The sequence below is a fragment of the Chelonoidis abingdonii genome, chromosome 1, assembly GCF_003597395.2.
Source record: "Chelonoidis abingdonii isolate Lonesome George chromosome 1, CheloAbing_2.0, whole genome shotgun sequence".
Classification (NCBI taxonomy): domain Eukaryota; kingdom Metazoa; phylum Chordata; order Testudines; family Testudinidae; genus Chelonoidis; species Chelonoidis abingdonii.
Genome location: NC_133769.1, coordinates 369146552 through 369163512, shown reverse-complemented (window position 1 = coordinate 369163512; position 16961 = coordinate 369146552). Strand labels below are relative to the sequence as shown.

At 47.2% G+C, this 16961-nt stretch overlaps 1 pseudogene; it reads right to left on the bottom strand.

Annotated features, from left to right (window-relative positions):
* Nucleotides 1-269: 269 nt before the first annotated feature.
* Nucleotides 270-1205, bottom strand: LOC116828556 (olfactory receptor 51G2-like; annotated as a pseudogene).
* Nucleotides 1206-16961: the final 15756 nt, after the last annotated feature.

Here is a 16961-nt window from a genome sequence, read left to right as displayed (position 1 = left end):
CTGTCTCTCCAGAAGCACAAGAATTTTGTTCATGTCACTGCCTCCCTTGGTCTCCTTCCCCCATTGCACTGTCCTCCATCACCAGCAGGTCAGGACATCCATCTCCCATTGTGCCAGGGCTTAGACCTCATCTGAACCGCTCCACAAAGTGGAGATAAGTAGCTCATATCATCTCAGATGGAATGGTCCAGGATGGAATAGGTGGCTGTGGTCCATGTTTTTTTGTCTCCTAAGTCACCAGTGCCATAGCCAGGTGGTGAACTGACCTGTCACTTGAAGAACACCCTGATTATCCTCACACGAAGGTGTTTGCTTTTCACGCTGTACACGATTGGATTCATCAGAGGCGGGACCAGTAGGTATACATATCCCAGGAAAATCTGAAGTGAGTGAGAAGAGCTATTCCCGAATCTGTGTATCACAGGCAAGCCAAGCATTGGTGTATAGATAAGCAAGACAGCACATAGGTGGGCCACCCAGGTGTTCAGGGCCCTGAGGGACTCCATGTGAGATGTGATGCTCAGCACTGCTCTGAGGATCATCACATAAGAGAGGCAGATGAGCAGCTAGTCTAATCCCACTGTTAACAGTGCAATGGACAAGCCATAGATGCTGTTGACTGTGATATCTGAACAAGCTAACGTCATGACTTCTTGGTGCACACAGAAGGAATGGGAGAGGACATTAGCTCAACGGTATTGGAACCGTTTCAGGAGAAAGGGGAGTGGGAATATTAGGGCCACTGTCCTTAGCACACACACCAGTCTCATCTTGGCTATTTTGAGGGGGGTTAAGATGGACACATATCTTAAAGGATTGCAGATCGCAACAAAGCGGTCAAAGGCCATCAATGAGAGCACAGACGATTCAATGTATGAAAGCAACTGGATGAAAAATAGCTGAACAAAACAGGCATCGATTCTGATCTCTCTAGATTTAAACAAGAATATGCCCAGTATCATCGGCATGGCGGTTACCAATAAGCCAAGGTCTGTGATGGCCAACATGGAAAGGAAAATGTACACGGGCTCATGGAGGCTTGGATCTGTTTTTATAATGAGCAGGATGACTGAATTTCCTACTATGGAAATAACATACATTAAGCAGAAAGAGATAGAGATCCAGAGATGGACGTCTTCCAGCCCAGGTATCCTGGTGAGAAGTAACACTGCAGAGTTGGATTTGGTGTCATTGACAGCTGACATAATGTACTGGGTAGGTCCCAGGGGTTTTCAACTTTCCTTCCTGAAAGGAAAAAGAACAGGAAACTAGATTATATTTAACAAGACATCTTTCTGTTGTCAGTGCAAGTCTAGAGATTGCCAGGATCTCAAGGAAGATCGTCAAAAACATAGTCTTGGATTTACCCCACTGATGGGAAGATAGGCACTGCCAGACTGGATAAGACCTCTATTCCATATAGCCCAGTAGCCAGTTTCCGATGCTGGAGAGAAAGATGGAAGAAGTCCTTCAATATGCAGTTATGAGATAACCTGCTTCTAGGGAAAGTTTCCTCCTGACACCCAGCACTTACACATATTTTGTGGTGTAAATCAGGAAGCTTTAGAGCCCTTCCAATACTTTATTAAAAACAATTCTCACTACTGTAATTAGATTTTCTTGTAACCCATATAAACATCCAGTTCATCTACACCAGCGACACCATCGCAGGTCCTAACCAGATCAGCCACAACATCACTGGTTCATTTACCTGCACGTCCACCAATGTAATATACACTATCATGTGCCAGCAATGCCCCTCTGCTATGTACATTGGCCAAACTGGACAATCCTTACGTAAAAGGATAAATGGACACAAGTCAGATATTAGGAATGGCAATATACAAAAACCTGTAGGAGAGCACTTCAACCTCCCCGGCCACACAATAGCAGATTTCAAGGTAGCCATCCTGCAGCAAAAAAACTTCAGGACCAGATTCCAAAGAGAAACTGCTGAGCTTCAGTTCGTTTGCAAATTTGACACCATCTGCTCAGGATTAAACAAAGACTGTACTGAAGAAATCTGTATGTAGGATACTGTTATTTTTCTTTGACCGTATGTGCTGTTTTGCTGTAATGATAATAGCATGTTTCGATTTATGAGGGGTCTTAGTTAACCTACAGATTGTCGTCTTATCAACGGATGGATTTTTTTGTTGAGTCTGAGCAGCTTCACTACACTGTGATATCTTTCCTCCAAATCGGAGCAACTCAGGGTACTGGCATTCCCCAACTATCCCAATTTACATATTTGTGTTGTTCTCCACAGGTGGCAGTTCCGCTGTAAGAACAGACTGAACCTTCTCACTATCCCTGCAGTACAATGGAATTATTATGGGTACGGGTGTAACTGAAGTTTGGGGGGTTACACTCAGGCCGGGCCCTTGTATCCGGCTCTTTAACAGAGCACTGACTCTGCTCTCCCAGGAGCCCCTCTCTGTCTGAACACGGGTTGCTCTTACAGGCCCAGCTCACTAGGTGACATCTATCCTGTCTTTCCATCCAGACTCCAAGAAGGACTGGAAAACTGAGCAGGATTATGACATCACAGGTATCAAGAAGGCTGAACAGCTGTAACAGAAGAATGGCCACACTGGGTCAGACCAAAGGTCCATCTAGCCCAGTATCCCGTCTTCCGACAGTGGCCAATGCCACCTGTTTCAGAGGGAATGACCAGAACAGGGAATCATGAAATGATCCATTCCCTGTCATCCATTTCCCGTTTCTGGTAAACAGAACCTAGTGACAATCAGAACATGGTGTGGCAGCCCCGCCCATCTTGGCTAATAGACGTTGATGACCTATGTTTCATGAAATTATCTAGTTCTTTTTTCAACCCTTTTATAGTCTTGGCCTTCCCAACTTCCTCTGGCAAGGAGTTCCCTGGCTTGACTGTGCATTGTGTGAAGAAATACTTCCTTTTATTTCTTTTCGACCTACTGCCTATTCATTTCATGTGGTGACCCCTAGTTCTTTTGTTCTGAGAAGGAGTAAATAACACTTCCTTATTTACTTTTTCCACACAAATCATGATTTTATAGACCTCTATCATATCCCCTGTAGTTGTCTTTTCTAAGATGAAAAGTCCCAGTCTTATTAATCTCTCCTCCTATGCAAGCTGTTCCACACCCCTAATCATTTTTCTTGCCCTTTTCTGAACCTTTTCCAATTCCAAGATATCTTTTTTCAGATGAGGAGACCACATCTACATGCAGTATTCCTACGTTTTGTTTCCTATGGTTCAGCCAGTTACTGATCCATGAGAGGACCCTTCCTCTTATCCCATGACAGCTTCCTTTGATTAAGAGCCTTTGCTGAGGGACCTTCTCAAAGGCTTTCTGAAAATCCCAGTATGTCAGTGCACTGCAAGGCCTTCAATGGCTTTTATACTTTCCCATGGGGACATCGGAGACATCGGCCAGTTAACTTGTGTTCAGGCCTAAGAAGAACTCAGATGCAACCTGCTGTGAGAAACTCCTTTTAACAAGGATGCTCCTGTGCCAGTACAGGCCACAGGTCAAAATGTGTAACTTCAAGAACAATGGTATTGGAAAAGCCCAAAAGAACCACTACAGGAATGTATTGACTATGACCCCTTCCTTCCAATGCACTGTGGCCTAGTGGATAGAGCACTAGATGGAACTCAGAAGACTTAAGTGCTAGTCCTGACTCTGCTAATGTCATGCTGGGTGACCTTGGGCAAGTCACTGCTCTTCTCTGTGCCTCAGTTTCCAATCTGGAAAAGGGGGCTAATTCTCCAGACCTCCTTTGTAAAGTGCCTTGAGGTCTATTGATTGAACATGTTAGGTAAGAGCTAGGGCTCTTTATTATCTTATGCTATAGGGTGCTTTTCATAAAGCTCCCACTGCTGGAGTCAAGTAATTGATTTGAGAATCTCTGCTCTTCATTTTATTTTATTTGTTAGCCAATTTGAAGACCTCGTAGCTGCAGAGAGAAGCTGGAGATCGTGAATTGAGTGCAACTTAGTGGCTCAGACACCAGAAGGCAATGAAAAGTTCCCCAGATGAATGTTTTTGGAAAATCTCCTTATTTTGAAGCCAATCTCCTGATTTTGGTGGGGCCCAGCTCATGGTGTTGGAATGCTTGGATTGGCCATACCGTGAAAGTTTTTCTGCACTGGTAGCCCTAGATAATCATGTCAGGGCTGCTTCTCACTTCAGGCTGGGAGATTCTGCCTCAGTCACAGGGGTTTTAGGAGTTCCCACAATAGGGAAAAAATATCCCTTGCCTAAGGGCTTGAGAGTCAGAGCTCGGAAAAGACCCAGGGTTTTCCTGGGAATGCTGATGCTCTCTCTCCTGCCTTATTCTCAGCTCAGCAGCTCAGCCCACTTGGGTGGTTGCCCCATCCCATCTCCTGATCTAAGTACAGCACTGACACCTCACAGACTAGAGGGAAATTGCAGGAGGGCAGCCTCTTTGTGACCTAGACACGACATCAGTGCCTGCCTGATGCCAGAGCAGCAACCTGCCCTCAGGTGTAGCCTGGGTACTTGTTGCTGGTTTGAGAGTGTCTGTGTTGAGAGTGTCTGAGTGCCTGAGCCCGAGGAAATGAGTTCACTCTTCCTCTATCTCAACTCTGCCTCCTGCCTAACAATCCTGAAATTCACTCTGCCCTTTCTTGTCTATTATGCTGTGATAAGGCTCGCCAGATCTGAGGTAAGTGAGACTCCTAGAGAGATGGAAAGGCTGGATTGATGCCAGCTGAATGCAGGAACCAAATAGAAGTCTTTTTAAATCAGCAGGCTGGGATCATCTCCACCCAAGAGTCCTCAAAGAACTGGCTCAGGGGGTTATTGGCCCATTAACATTAATTTTTTAACCAATATAAGATTCCTGAGGGAATTCCAGAAGGCTGGAAGTGTGCTAATGTTTTGTCAATATTCAAAAAGGTACGAGAGGTTGACCCAGCTTCTTATAGCCAGTTAGCCTGAAATAATGGACAAACTGATATGGGAATCAATCAATAAAGTATTAAAGGAGAGGAATATATTTAAAGCAGGTTAACAATGTTTTGTGGAAAATGGGCCATGTCAAACATAGATGTGACAAACTTAGACTTTTGTAAGGTGTTGTTTTTCATAGATTTCAAGGCAATCCACCATGACCTTGGTAAATTGTTCCAATGGTAAATTCCTCTCACTGTTAAAAATGGACGCCTTAATTCCAGTCTGAATTTGTCTAGTTTCAGCTTCCAGCCATTCGACCATGTTAGACCTTTCTCTACTAGATTGAAGAGCCCATTTGTAATTATTTCTTCCCCATGTAGGGATTTATCGACTTTTCCTCAAACCACCCTGGACCTCTTTAATCCACATTGACTGAGCTCCTAAAGTCTATCACTACAAGGCATGTTTTCTAATCCTTTTATCATTCTTATGGCTCTTCTCTGAACCCTCTGCAATTTATCAACATCCTTCCTGAATATTAGACAGCAGAAAGGGACACAGGATTCCAGCAGTGGTTGCACCAGTGCCAAATACAGACATAAAATATCCTCTCTCCTCCAACTTGAGATTCCCCTGTTTATGCATCCAAGTACCGCAAGATATTTGGATTAAAAATTAGCACTATACAATATCAATGGAGCACAGGCATTTTCACGCAGCCCAGCCCAGAATTCTACATTTGGGAACAAGGAGGGCAGATTCAGCTTTGGATTTAATGATCTTTAGTTTGTATCATCTGCAAATCTGGCCACTACTCTGTTTCCCCCCTTTTCTAGATCATTTATGAATATGTTGAACAACTGTGTTCCCATTACAGATCCCTGCGGAACCTTGCTATTTATCTCTCTTCATAAACTCACCATTTATTCCTACCTTTTGTTTCCTATCTTTAAACCAGTTACTGGTCCATGTGAAGACCTTCCCTCTTATCCCATGACAACTTACTTTGCTTAAGAACCTTTGATGAGGGATCTTGTTAAAGGCTTTCTGAAAGTTCAGGTACATTATATCCACTGGATCACCCTTGTCCACATGCTTCTTCACCCCTGTAACTTTACGCTCCATATTCTTCATAGAAATATTGTTCTATGAATATGGCATAACTAAGGTATGTTTTATGCAAGATGGGTCATGTGACATGTCATTGGAAAGGTTATGATTTACTGAATGGGATTATCCTATTTGTATGGATGTATCATTTCTGTTTCTGAAGTTAGGAATATGGGCTCTGTATCAATTACAAAAGTGCTTGCACTAGGGGGATGTCCCCAAACAGTAGGCAATCAGCCTGGATGGGCTATTAGGAAGGACAATAGGACTTTGAAGATCCTAATCTTCCTCCTTCCTGAGAAGTTTCCTGGGATGCTGTTTTGACACTGCAGAGTCATGTGATCATGTCACATCATACAATCCATAGAATCTCAGGGTTGGAAGGGACCTCAGGAGGTCAGCTAGTCCAAGCCCCTGCCCAAACGAGGACCAATTCCCAACCAAACCATCCCAGCCAGAGATGTGTCAAGCCTGCCCTTAAAAACCTCTAAGGAAGGACCTTCCACCACCTCCCTAGGTAACCCATTCCAGAGCTTCACCACCCTCCTAGTGAAAATGTTTTTCCTAATATAGAACCTAAACTTCCTCCACTGCAACTTGAGAACATTGCTCCTTGTTCTGTCATCTGCTACCACTGAGAACAGTCTAGATCCATCCTCTTTGGATGCCCTTTCAGGTAGTTGAAAGCGGCTATCAAACCCCTGTCATTCATTTCTTCTGCAGACTAAACAATCCCAGTTCCCTCAGATGGACATCATTTTGGACTAGTGGTATTTTTCCAAAAGGAGGTAGTGAGGGGTCAAACTGGGAGAGAAAGGCTTCCTGTCAAAGCCAAATCCTATTTAAGGATTCGAAAGGAGTTAATCTAGGTTCTTCTTCACCACCTCCCTGCCCAAAAAGGGAAGACTGCTGAAAACACCTGAAGAAATAAAGGAACTAAACTGTGGGGGAGGAGGGCAGGGCCTGAGCCCAGGCAAGAAAGCTGTAGCCTGGGAAAGGAACACGTGGCTAGTTAAGCTGCAAGCAGTGCAGTTTCCCTTCAAGAAACTTTGCAGCTCCCAGGCAAATGGGTTGAACTCATGTCAAACTGTTGTTGTTGTTTTTTAGCGTAAAAGAGCTGCCGTTTAAGGATGATATTGGGGTTATATCAGCACATGTTTGGAAGGATTTGCATAACCCATTCATGGTTTCACCACTCAAGAGTAGCATGGCCATCCCAAATGCATGCAGATAAAACTCCTATATCATGCATTCCCTAAATATATATCTAGGAAACATTGTTGTCCAGAGGTCAGATTTCTCCCCCAAGGTCTGAATTCCATGAATAGTATGAGTGGTTAGTTGTATACCCTGCAATCCTAAAACCTGCAGAGTTTTATCATCTCTGCAGGAGAGAGAACTTTGCAGGTTCTCTCCTTCAATGATTATAAACGCTGCAGGCTCCTGGTACCAGCAATCCCTGTTTCTCCAACCCCTGGATTGTTCCAGTGACCTCTGTTATGGGTTGTGCTGTGTGCCCTATATTGTCTGAATCATAGGAAAGCACAATGCCTACCTATGATGCCTCAGAGTGCAATAGTCTCCCACAAGGAAAAACTTCCATCTGGCCCCACATGGCAATCACCTCTGGCTCATTGTTCTCCCAGGTTTATTGAGGAGTTCTCTTCTAACCCTGCTGCTTTCTCTGTATGTGGCAGGCTTCTCCGAGGAAGAGGAGGCACAGAGAGAAAAAGAAGAAACCAAAAGGTAAGCAGCCCCTGACCCCACAGCTGTGGTGGCAGACTCAGTCCCCATGCAAAGCAGAGAAATAGGGTCTATTCTCCCACCTGCGTCCCCTCTTCCTGTGAAGGCACAGTAGTGCCCAGAGTTGTGCACAGGCACTGGCTGGGGCTCCGTTCACAGGCTGCCTCTGAAATCTGGGGCTCTAGAGTGCTAGCAAGCAGAGGGTGCCCAAGCAGCTCAACGTCTCCTTTATGTCTCACTTCTGGCAGCTTTTGGACACTGTGAGGAAGAGTTGGAGGAGGCTTGTGCACCCCTAGAGATATGGTAAGCAGTACCCCCCTCCATAAATCTGCAGTGAGTCAGTGCTCTCCTATAGTATCATGCAATTCATCCCCACCCAGGGGCAGTAGCCTGAGGAATCCCTCCCCTGCCCTGACCTATGTACCAGGCAAGCAACTCTTCTCCTTTAGAATCATGCATTTCATTCCCACCCAGCAGAAGCTGGCATCTCTAATCCACCCCCATGCCTCATACAGTGGGTCATTCCCTTCCTCGATCATCATACGGCTCATTTAACCTGGGGCAGTGTGTGTGAGGGGAGCAGATTGTGTTGACTGGACTGGACCATCCTCCGCTCCCAAAAGGGGAAGAAAATGTTTTCTGGGAGCAACCCCGTGCATCCCAGGGAGGTCAGGTGAAGAGGTCAGGAGGAAGGCTGGCCTTTCTGGTACGGTGAGTAGCTTGAAAGGGATCTGGCAGCACTTGGGTAATGACCCCTCCTCCAGTCCCCCAGGATAGGTTCCCAGTAGCATTTGAACCCTGGACCTTCAGCTCTGCAGCATAAAGCATCCCTTAGAGTTAGAGAGGTAGCTGCACTAGTTGGCAGCTATAGTAGGCTGTTATCCTATATGTTGATTAGTTTCTGTGGGTGGGACATGACACACACACTGCCAGCAGGATACACTCTCACCTCCTCAGCACTAGACAGGGCTCACCTAACAATCCAGCTAACCCCAAACCAGACCATCCAAGGCCCGGATACTGCAGGGGAGGAGGCTGCCTCAGTGGAGAATGGGACAGGGAGCCTTTCGGTGCCACCCCTCTGGTAAAAGAGGGCCTGAGGGCAGGGCCTGCACTCAGCTATCTGCTCTTTCTGTTCCACAGCTGCCCTGTGCCCCTGGAGAAGCTCCCCTTGGCTCACAGCCTCAGGCTCTTTGAGAGGAGGCTACAGTACGTGGCCAGACACCTGGATGAAGTTCTGATACCATAAGGCAACTGAGCGGGGGGGCCAGACTGGGGGCTGGGTAGGAGGGGATAGTGAATGTAGAGAGGAGGGAGCAAGGACAACCAGACACTCCAGGATCCTAAAATAACAGGGAAAAAGCCACTAAGAGGCTTTAGCTTCCAAGGTGAGAGGCCAGTGAAAGTGAGGGGAGGGATTATCAGAAATTAAATGCAGAGACTACAAGTTAGGGTTGTGAGTAGGATCAAATCCTTCTCTACGGCAATATCTGCCAGCAGGCGACTGTCTAGCACCTGCCCGTGCTTTGTGTGAAAGAAAAAGCATCAAATGACACCCTGTGAGGGGTTGTCTACCCCACCTAGCACTGGAAGGGGCTCAGGTGGCCAGGCAGGCCCTTTAACTCCACAGGGTGCACTTGGAGGAAGAGCCAGGGAGCAGGGATTTGATTTCAAGCAGGCTCAGCTGGCAGGAATAGGCAGGGCCTATAAAGCCAGGAAGCTGGTAACAGACAGGGGCTGTCGCTGGGAAAGGGCAGCTCCTCCCTGGGAAGAGCAGGGCGTGTTTGGAGCTGGTGCACCCAGAGCAAGGGGGGGAACCAGGAGTAGTAGGAAGCAGTCCAGGTTGGGAGAGGAAAGCCCAGAGCTGCTGGGTTGAGGGTCCCTGGCCTGGAGCCCACTGTGAAGTGTGGGCCCGCGTTTCCCTACCAGCCACCAAGGGCATGGCATAGACCGGCGGGGCAATGAACAGGAAAACTGTCTGGGTTATTGTGGAAGGGACAGCAACCACATGCGACAATTGGAAGGGGCATTGACCTCGAGAGCTAATCCCCAGAGTAGGCAGCAGACAAGCAGGACGCCACATGATACACCCCAAACACGAGTCATCAGCGGGGTTCAAACCCAGGGCTTTCAGGACCATAGCACAGACCTCCACCACTGTGGAAACTCCATTAAGTGGGAGCAATAGTAGCTTATTAGCCTCTAGTGTATCAGCCATTAGAAGAGGACAGTTTTCCAGTGGGTTAGAAAGTAAGAACAGAAGAACAGCCAGACTGGGTCAGACCAAAGGTTCATCTAGCCCAGTATCCTGTCTTCCAAAACTGGCCAATGCCAGTGCAGCAGAGGGAATGACCAGAACAGAGGATCATCAAATGATCCATCCCCTGTCGCCCATTCCCAGCTTCAGACAAACAGAGACTAGGGACACCATCCCTGCCCACCTTAGCTCATAGCCACTGAGGAATTTATCTAGTTCCTTTTATAGTTTATAGTCTTGGCCTTCACAACATCCTCTGGCAAGGTTTACACACACACGCTCACATCTTCCTCCCCCAAACCAATTGTTCTGAGCTAATCTTTCTACTAAAATAGCAGTAGATCCTCGATCCTGCTCAAGGCCCCAATGTGCTAGGTGCTGCCCATGTGCGTGTGACGAAGGAGTTATCGTTCTAGATAAAATGAGTGCCAGCTCCCCCTCTCAGTCCTTCCTTACCCAGCTGATGTCCTTGTGTCAGGGTGTGGTGTGCAACGCATGGCTAGGCACTGCCCCATTGCACTACTGTTGGAAGGCTGTGCCCAAGCCCTGCCTTTGCTCAGCAGGGCCATGTCCCATCTGTCCTGTCTCCTCTCTCCCACAGGCTGAGTGTGTCGACATCTGCCATGAGCCAGTTCTCCTATTTCTTTATGGAATCCATCACCTCTTCCCTCTGGAGTCCCAGCTCCTTTTCCCTGAGAGAAGCCTGTGTGACTTGGGCAGAGCCCCTCTGCCACACAAGGGAGATCATGACTCTCGCAAGCTGGGAAGGATCCACTCATCTCATCCAAGCCCAGCCTCTTCCCAGTCCTCCTGCCCACAGCAGACGAGACTGGCGAGAGCAGAACATAGGTCTGGACCAGATGTCAGCCCATGGCTCAGACTTCACCATCTGACAGAAGCATCTTCAGAGCCAACTGGGGGCTCCACAAACCCTCATCCCGGGGGAGCCATTGCTGGGTGAGCAGGACACCAAGCAGCAATGGGCATTCAGCACAGATCGGCCCAATTGTGGATTTCCAGCAAAGGTCTCAAAGACCCTGACATCAGACACCAGGCCTCTGCATGCTCAGGAGATCCAGAAGCCATTTGTCTGCCCCTCGGGACTCCTGCCCCAAAAGGCCCACAGGATCATGGCATCCCCTGATGCCATCCTGGCCCGGCTTGTGCCTACAGCAAGGGTCAAGCTGCAGGATCACGTGGCTCAGAAATGCTCAGAGATCCAAATAAAGGTGTTTCCTAAGATCGTGAGAGAGTCGCACAGAGATGCTCCCCTCCTGAGAGAGACTGCACTGCCTGGGCCACTCCGCCCCCCTAGGGAGCCAGGCAAGCCCAGGACAGTGGCATTCCCAACAATGGGACAGCAGCCTGCCCACCCCATCGAACTCCACATAAGGCGTGAGCATCTCGTCATGCAAAGGGGGCTGTTCACCCTGGACCCAGAGTGCCCGGCAAAGCTGCCTGACGCCGTCCAAGCCAGGGGAGCCAGTGTGGAGTTCAGTGAGATGGAGACCGATTTCCTGCAGACAGGCAGGCAAAGTACAAACTCCTCTTCTTCCACACGTCCTCCAACGCCAGTGAAAGATACCACCATGGAGACGGGCAGGAATGATGGTGTGTCAGGAAACCAGATTAACCCAGATCCCTGCACTCTGCCAGCAATGGTGGGTCTGACATCGCCACCTCCAGGAACCACAATAGCAGAGAAGACCCTCGAAGCGACACTCCATATTTATAGGAGCGAGTTGAGAAAGCCCCTTACCAGTGTGAGCGGCATCAAAGGGACTGAAGAGAAGCTGGAGCTCCATACGGAGAGGAAGGTGATCTTGGGAGAAGGCTCCTGCCTGGGACCAGGGGCACAGGCAGGTGAGAGCAGGGCAGATCTTCCCAGGACCCAATGCCACCAGGTTGCCCCACAGGCACCAGGCTCTGAGCAGCTCACAAGATCCACCCTTGACTCTCTCATTGCTGGGCAGGCTGCACACAACCTGCAACTCAAGCAGCTGACGGAAATGTTGAGCAGCTCCCGCCTCTTGGTGGGCCAGGTCTCAGTTTGCCAGCAGTGCCGCAAGGCATATCCAGGAAAGATGAAGGCTAAGAAAACTCGGAAGGAGACATCTGCTGAGTTGCATGCTCTTCAAGACATTGTGGATTCACAGGGGTTTGATGGAAATGTGAATTCAAAGCTCTCCAGGGACCAGCCGCCAATCAAAATCTGCAAAAAGTGCGGAAAGCTTCGTTGCAAGAGACCAGCTGGGTCTGCAGGTGCTGACTTGTCCAGAAGATCCCCTGGAATTCCACAGCGATGGACTCCAGGAGACTCCTCAGCATCATCCAACCACAACAAGATGCCAGTGCTGTGGCTCCTTCCAGCAGGCAAGAGCAAGACGCAGGATGGAATGGAGAAAATGGCTCCCACCAAGCAACCAAAGATGTTGTCCATTGCGACGAGTACAACAGAGCTTTTGCAAGCTGGGGAGAAAGCAACTGGGAATCCTGATGGTTCTCCCCCAAAGTCACCAAAGGCCTCCAGAGCTAGGACACCATCCCCTTCAAGGAGCAAAGTTCCAGTTCTCAAACAGATGTTAATGTGCCTGAAGCAAACCTTCAGCAAGCTTCAAAAGAAAGTGAATTCCCGAATGGCCAAGGACTCTCGTTCCAGAACACCTGACACTAAATTTACAAAGCCACCCTTTTGGAAGGCAAGGGCCTCCAAGTGTGTCTGGTTTCCATACTACTAAATCCCACGCTGCCAGCATACCCACTAACAGCAGGGGCCCACAAATTCCAATATCTCCCTATCATCCAGCGGGTCTGGTAAGCATGGGCGAAAGTGGTTAAAAAGAATGGCTTGTTGTCCTGGGACATAGAGACTGATGTATAAGAGACTCTCCTTGGAGTATGACATCTAAATCTAGATTCCAAGATGAAGGAGGACCTGGGGCTTGGATGAGATTAAGGTTGTGGCTAGCTCACTGGATTTGTTACTTTACCTCATATGGTTCAAGAATCAATCCTTCCTTCAAGAAGAACTGACACTAAATTTACAAAGCCACCCTTTCGGAAGGCAAGGGCCCCTAAGGGTGTCCAGTAGTACTCTTAGGGGCCTACCATCAATCAAACCCAAAGCGGTCCCTTGACCCCTAAAACCCTGCCCCTCGACCCTTAAACCCTGCCCACCTATCACCAGAAGTCCCACTCATGGGGATATTATTTCCGGGGTCAAGGCAGACACATGACCGGAAGCAAAGTGTGTCATGTGACCCCTCTAAGAACTCCTCCCACTGTCCTCTACCAATCAGGAGTGGTTTTGCCTCCATACGCCTACACCGAGAGGTCATTTGACCAATCAGGGGTGTTCCAGGGTGGGGTGACTCATCCGGATATGGCTCGTGTGACCCCTCTAAGAACGCCTCCCACTGCACTCTACCAATCGCGATAGGTTTCAGCCGCATAGGACCACCCCGAGAGCGGATTTGACCATTCAGTGGTGTTCCGGGGCAGGGTTACCCACCCAGATGAGGGTCGTGTGACCCCTCTGAGATCTCCTCCCAGTGCCCTCTGCCAATCAGAGGGCAGCACTATCATCCCATAAGTCCCAGCAATTGGGACAGAAGAGGCCATCTTTTACCAAGGATGCATGCTTTAGAAATCGTGGAAACATGGACTCCTTTACTACCTCTGTGAGCACTTTGGGTTTTGTTTTAGCCCCGAGGGCATTTGGACTTGTGTAGAGAAAGCGCTACATGAGTCACAGTTCCCACGAGGGCCCTTTGACTCAGCCGTTGATGGATACGCCGGAACCCGAAACCCAAACTCTCATGAGGCACCCCGATGAGTGTGATGGCCTCTCATTTTCCACTCCCCTAGAGGTGGAAGGCAAACACATCTTGGGGGAGTAATCGGAGGACAAGGTGAATGGAAAAGACATTGCTCAGGTAAATGAATGATTAAGAAGTGACCGTTGATGATGGGATGTAATGAGGTTAGGAACCGGGGGATGGGGGTTGGGTTGTGTCTATTTAAAAACAAGCAGTGAGAACTTACATTGTTTCTTTTCTGCAAATCTCTCAACAGCTTGACAATACCTTTCTAGAGCACCCGGAGGCCCTGGACAGCGTTACATCAAGCAGCGAAGATGAACTGGGTTCCCCTTGGTTTTGCTCAATGCTGATACAAATTGTTGAAGAAGACTCCGAGAATGATGGGTATGAGGAGTTCAGGAGGCTTGGCATAGAACTAACTGAGCCAGTGCCACATCATGAGTGTAAAAAAGTCATGCAGACTATTGTACATGTTGCTGTTTATGCTGACCTTAATCACTGCCTTAGGGAAAAGCTTTTTGAAGATTGTGAGGGCTGTGTCATAGATGTGTCAGCCCAACGGCGCCATGACTGTGTGACTTGGACTTCAGTACATAGAAACTGCAAGCTCCGGGACCTGTGTGTTGAGCTGTATTTGGAAAGCTTATTAAACACGGTTCTTTCCATAGGTGATGCTATGAAATGTCTGTGCCTAATCCAAGAACATTTAGCGTAAGAGGTGACCTTGATAAATGCTGTGCAATTGAGTGCAGACCCTGACCGTGTTTTAAAGAAAATGACTAAACCGGAAGATGTGTGTGTCACCTTATTGACTTGAACTAGGACCGTATAGAACATGGTTGCAATTAACGACCTGTATTGGCACCAAATCTTATGTAAAGGGGGTGATATAAGGGGTCTAAGACCAGGTTATGGATTGCTGTTTATGATTATGCTGTCTGTATGCATGTGTCATTTTGTAGTTGAAGTTATGAATATTGGCTCTATCCTGTCTGTATTTCAAACTTATGCTATGCTTCTGGGTGACATCCCAGACGAGTTGGTGTTAGCTCTGCCTAGCCTGCTCCATGGCCCATTAAAGACCATCAGCTACACAAGTGACCCATTGAGAGAAGGCAGATGCACCTTGTAAGTCAGCAAAGTATGCAGGGACTTGTGCATATGACTCCAAACTTCATTTTGCTTGTCATTTTCCACAGTAAGGACAAAGAGGTGTTCTTACACCTGGAAAAGACTATAAAAGGCTGATGCCTCATCTCCGTCTTGTCTTCAATCCTGCTTCTTACCTCTGGACGGATCTTGCTACAAACTGAAGCTCTGAACAAAGAACTGATGACCCATCCTAGCTGGGGATGTACTCCAGAGACTTAATTTAAACCTGCACTTTATTCTATCACTGCTACAAGCCTGAACCAAGAACTTTGCCATTACTGTATGTAATTGATTCCATTGAACCAATTCTAGATCTCATCTGTATCTTTTTCCTTTTATGAATAAACCTTTAGATTTTATAGATTCATAGATTCATAGATTGTAGGACTGGCAGGGACCTCGAGAGGTCATCGTGTCCAGTCCTCTCCCCTCATGGCAGAACCAAATACTGTCTAGACCATCCCTGATAGACATTTGTCCAACTCACTCTTAAATATCTGCAGAGATGGAGATTTCACAACCTCCCTAGGCAATTTATTCCAGTGTTTAACCCCCTTGACAGTTAGGAACTTTTTCCTAATGTCCAATCTAAACCTCCCTTGCTGCAGTTTAAGCACATTGATTCTTGTTTATTCTTAGAGGTTACTAAGGTGGACAAGTTTTCTCCCTCCTCCTTATGACACCCTTTTAGATACCTGAAAACTGCTATCATGTCCCCTCTCAGTCTTCTCTTTTCCAAACTAAACAAACCCAATTCTTTCAGCCTTCCTTCATAGGTCATGTTCTCAAGACCATTAATCATTCTTGTTGCTCTTCTCTGGACCCTCTCCAATTTCTCCACTCTTTCAGTACCTGTTTTCCCTCAATTACAAGGTTTCATCCTGTGAGTTTATCGACGATGAAACCGCCTGTGTGTCTTGGAAGCACGCAAAAGACCGGTACTCTGTCTCTGGCAATACCAGCATCTTCATTGCCTGTTTCACCACCGCTTATGCCCGCTTAGAACTATTCCACCTCCTAGAGAGGCTGCAAGAGTGGTGCCTGTACCACAACACTGTCTTGGTGATATTTGTGAAAAGGGAGAGTGTGTGGAAAACGCCTCAGGGAGATTATTTAGGGTCAACAACCGGTGTTATTTTAAACCATCTCCGTAAACCATTTTCCATACCTTGAAAGAATTTGAAGGGCTAACATCAGCGGGTCTGGTTCGTATAGTTCTGTGAAATTCTCTTTGTAACTCTTTAAAGTCAAGTAACACATCAATGTAGCAAAAGGTGTTATGGGCTGTAAAATATCTCCACATCCTAGTTTTTAAAGTTCTGTTAAATCGCTCAACAAACCCTTCTTTGACTTCATTATTAGTAACAAAGTTGTGAACTCCATACCACTTTAATAATCTGCTTAAAAGTATATTTAAAAATTCTTTCCCCCGATCGCTTTGTAATTTTTGAGGCATGCGACCTTTTCTGAAAATAGCTTGAAAGGCCTTGGGTACAGCACTTGTCTTGTCTTTTAGGCTTAAGGCCCAGGCATATTTGGATATAAAGTCTATCACTGTTAAGATGTACATAAAACCGCTGCTGAATTTGGAGAACTGGTGCATATCCACCAAATTTGCCTTCCATTGCACATCCACACCTGAAACAATGGTCTTGTTTCTTTTAAAACGTATTTGAGCCGATTTGTGTAAAGGGAAAAAAGAACAGAAGTACTTGTGGCACTTTAGAGACTAACAAATTTATTTGAGCATAAGCTTTCGTGGGCTAAAACCCACTTCATAGGATGCATGCAGTGGAAAATACAGTAAGAAGAAAAAAAAATTCCCCTCTCACCCCTATGGGTGGTATGTGTCTTCCTCAACCTCGGGTCCTCTACCAGAGGCCTGGGAGTTTGAGGGTTCTGCGCATAAAAAAGAACTGTTTGTAGTGGTAATGAAAATGGCCCATTTCCAGCAATTGATAAGAAATGTGA